The sequence below is a fragment of the Macaca fascicularis genome, chromosome 14, assembly GCF_037993035.2.
Source record: "Macaca fascicularis isolate 582-1 chromosome 14, T2T-MFA8v1.1".
Classification (NCBI taxonomy): Eukaryota; Metazoa; Chordata; class Mammalia; order Primates; family Cercopithecidae; genus Macaca; species Macaca fascicularis.
The window spans coordinates 68,612,380-68,616,543 of NC_088388.1; the positions used below are offsets into that span (position 1 = coordinate 68,612,380).

Consider the following 4,164-nt stretch of genomic DNA (forward strand, 5'->3'; position numbering starts at 1 on the left):
AGCTGGTGAGACAGCAGAATATATAAAATTTATAAAGCTATAATGTAAGGTAGACAGAAGAATGGAACAAAGGAGATACAAGTTTACATCTGTGAGCAGTATGGGGAAGGTACCTCTGTTGACAATGAGTGGTCAAACATGCATGGAGGAGGGCATCCTTGGACCTCAGTCCTGGAAGATGGATTGAATGGGTATATTCATACAGTCTGGGCAACCTTTGGGAGCTGGTGAGCAGCAGGTCACACATAGATGACAGCAAGTAGACTGATCTGTGTGTCTTGAGGTATAAGAAAGATAATTTTAAGAATTGAGGCAAAAAATATTGAGAGAAATACTGACTATAGAGGGTTTTTAATTCTAGGCAGAGTTTGGATTTTATCATTTGATAATGAGAGATCATTTAACAATTCTAATAGGAACAGTGCATTTTCAGATTTGCGTTTAAAAATTAGTTCTACTTTAGAGATGAATAGAGAGCGGCAAGATATTTATTAGGAGGCCTTTATTATGCTATACTCATGTGATATCTTGAGTCTAAAGAGTGGAACTGCAGGTGGAGTGAAATGGAGGAAGGTGCTGACAGAGGCACTTGGGGTTTGGTCTTTTCATCAGGTCTTACTTGGTTTAATGTAGTGGGTAAAGCAAAAGAAGAAATCAAAGTTACATTTAGATTTAAAATCTCAATCTTGGGCACAATGATGATATTGTTCAAAGAGATAGTGAACACAGATGAAAAGCAATTCTGTGGTGTAGAGAAATGATTATTAACCCCAAGGGCATTTAGAAGCTAGAAATGATTTGGTTATAAAATAAATTATTAAAAACTTACTTTAATCAAATTAAATTAGAGAGCAAAGTGATGCCTCAAGCTAAATGGATAAAAGAATAAAAAAGTGGATGGTAATATAAAAGTCTAATGTACCTTGATGAATGTCTGGAAGATTATCTCCACGAATGAACATTTCCCTATCCATTTATCTTTTGTCCAGATGAATGGATAAAATAATTTAACTGAGAGACTGTATAGGAGCAGGGAAACTGAGAGTAGTGGAAGTTCATTAACATGAAAGAATGCAAAGAGGAAATTATTATTGTTCGTGAATAAGTGATTTCCTCAGGAAGAGAGCATAATTGTTGAAAAAGTAGTAATTGGAAAGAAGAGTTTTTGTCTTAGGTCTTGAACAAATTGATACCCATGAATTGAAGAGTTCAAAGCTTTAAATGTGACAAAGAGCCCAATAGAGGCAGGTGAAAAGGAGGGCAAATGGACCTGTCTTGCCAGCCAGATAAGCTGAGACAACCCAGGCCATTCATGAAATCTTGGTAAGTAGGAGAGGCAAGGATAAATAGTCTGGTGAACTAAATGTATTAATGCAATAAATTATGGGACTTGATAGTATGTGGGGGTCTTAAAATGTTAGGCAGAAACCATGGATAAAACTGTATATTTGTCTTCTTTACAGGATAGTGGCCCTAGAATCTAAGCAGGAGTTCCAGCATGAGAGGTAATTCCCACAACAGCTCAGGGTTTCCTCATTTCATCTTGACAGGACTCCCTGGGCTGGAGACCTCTCAACACTGGTCTTTTTTGCTCCTTGGTGCTCTCTACATTGTCTCCATTGTGGGCAATGCCCGTATCCTTTTCATTATCAAGAAGGAGTGGAGCTTGCACCAGCCCATGTACTACTTCCTATCCTTGCTCTCAGTTAATGATCTAGGTGTGTCTTTTCCCACACTACCCACGGTTCTGGCCACATTTTCCTTCCACTTAAGGGAGATCAAATTTTATTCTTGCTGGCCCAAATGTTCTTTATCCATCTCTTTTCCTTTGTGGAGTCTGGCATCCTGCTGGCCATGAGCTTCGACCGCTATGTGGCCATCTGTATCCCGCTGCGCTATGCCACAGTGCTCACTGATGCTCGTGTGGTGCATATGGGCATGTCCATTATTATCCGCAGTTTCTGCATGGTTTTCCCACTGCCTTTCCTTCTGAAGAGATTACCCTTCTGCAAGGCCAATTTCCTCTCCCATGCCTACTGCCTGCATCCAAATCTGATCTGCCAGCCCTGTGGCGACATCACCATCAATTGTATGTATGGTCTATTCATCGTCATCTTTACCTTTGGCCTGGATTCTGCCCTCATCCTCCTCTCCTATGTGCTCATACTCTGCTCTGTACTTGCCATAGCCTCCCGAGAGGAGCGATTAAAGACTCTTAACACCTGTGTGTCACACATGTGTGCTGCGCTCATCTTCTATGTGCCCATGGTGTGTGTGTCTATGGCTGCTCGGTATGGGAGGCATGCCCCATGGTATGTACACACACTCATGTCCCTTATCTATCTCTTTGTGCCTCTGATGCTCAACCCTGTCATCTATTCCATTAAAACCAAACAGATTTGTCAGAGGCTTTGCAAAATACTACTGGCAACCAGGATTTGAGCAGGAGACTTGTTGAAAAGAAGAGATTCAGAGGATGTTTATCCTTACTCCGCAAATTTGAGTTTTCAAGACCTGCTTCAACAGGGCATTTTAAATATCCTTTAGGGCACTGACCTTCCATTAGGATTCCAGCTATCAAGGCCGGGCGCGGTGGCTCAAGCCTGTAATCCCAGCACTTTGGGAGGCCGAGACGGGCGGATCACAAGGTCAGGAGATCGAGACCACAGTGAAACCCCGTCTCTACTAAAAATACAAAAAATTAGCCGGGCGCGGTGGCGGGCGCCCGTAGTCCCAGCTACTCAGGAGGCTGAGGCAGGAGAATGGCGGGAACCCGGGAGGCGGAGCTTGCAGTGAGCCGAGATCGCGCCACTGCACTCCAGCCTGGGCAACAGCGTGAGACTCCGTCTCAAAAAAAAAAAAAAAAAAAAAAAAAAAAAAGGATTCCAGCTATCAGTTGTTGCATCCTGGCAACAGTTAAGTCTAAACCTAACAGGTTTTGCCAAGTTAAATTGGGCTATAATTTTTTTAAAAAAGTAATTGCTTAATTTCCTTCTTTTTAAATCCAAGAATATGCATTCTCATAATTAATCCTTCATCTTGTCACAATATGTTGCTATTATCTTTTGTTTAATGTGAATCATCAGAAAGGAAATTACTGATTACCATGGATACACTGTTGTAATGGGGGAAGGATTCTTTTGCCAAGTATTATGTCAAAGAGATATTAGTTAAAATCACACACACACACACACACACACACACACACACCCCACAACCCAATAACTATGCATGCCACTGTTTATTTCATATAACATGCACCATCCACTTAGTGTTTAAAAATGATATAAGTGTAATTGCATGTAAATTATATTAAATTATTTAAAATTAAGTAATATTAAAAGTTGGTGAAGTTTGTAGGATAATTTATATTGTATGTCTGTGTGTATAGTAACAGAGAATTAAGAAAATAATAAAGTAGGAAGACTATTTGGTCAAACATGAAATACATATATATATCTTTAGAGAGAGATTTACATATATATGTATGTTTGTATATGCATATATATATATATATACGTGTAGGATTAAATTAATTACTATTTTTTAGAAGAAATTCTTTTTTCTTTTTTTTGAGATGGAGTCTCGCTCTGTTGCCCAGGCTGCAGTGCAGTGGCACAATCTCAGCTCACGGCAAGCTCTGCCTCCCGGGTTCACATCATTCTCCTGCCTCAGCCTCCCGAGTAGCTGGGACTACAGGCACCCGCCACCATGCCCGGCTAATTTTTTGTATTTTTAGTAGAGATGGGGTTTCACCATGTTAGCCAGGATGGTCTCGATCTCCTGACCTCATGATCCACCGGCCTCAGCCTCCCAAAGTCCTGGGATTACAGGTGTGAGCCACTGTGCCCTGCCAAAAGAAATTCTTTAATACAACTCATCACATTAATGACTGAAATAATAAAAACTATGTTGGCAATAGCCTTCAGAAAAGATGAAATGAAACAAAAATGTGTTTTATGTAAAAATAAAGCAATTTTTTCGGTGTATTTTCTTAACTTGTCAGATCATATACTTTATGGTTAAAATAAAATAATTTGTCTCTACTTTTTAAAACTATAATTATTTATCATTTATTTGTAGGAATCCTTGACCAATGTAGTAAAACTTGAGACAGGAGGAGCTATTTTACCTTATCCCTTTATCTGTGATTGAACACTAAAT

General features: G+C 39.7%; 1 pseudogene; it reads left to right on the forward strand.

Annotated features, from left to right (window-relative positions):
- The first annotated feature begins 881 nt into the window (after positions 1-881).
- Positions 882-2,883, forward strand: LOC102138162 (olfactory receptor 51I1-like; annotated as a pseudogene).
- The last annotated feature ends 1,281 nt before the right edge of the window (positions 2,884-4,164 follow it).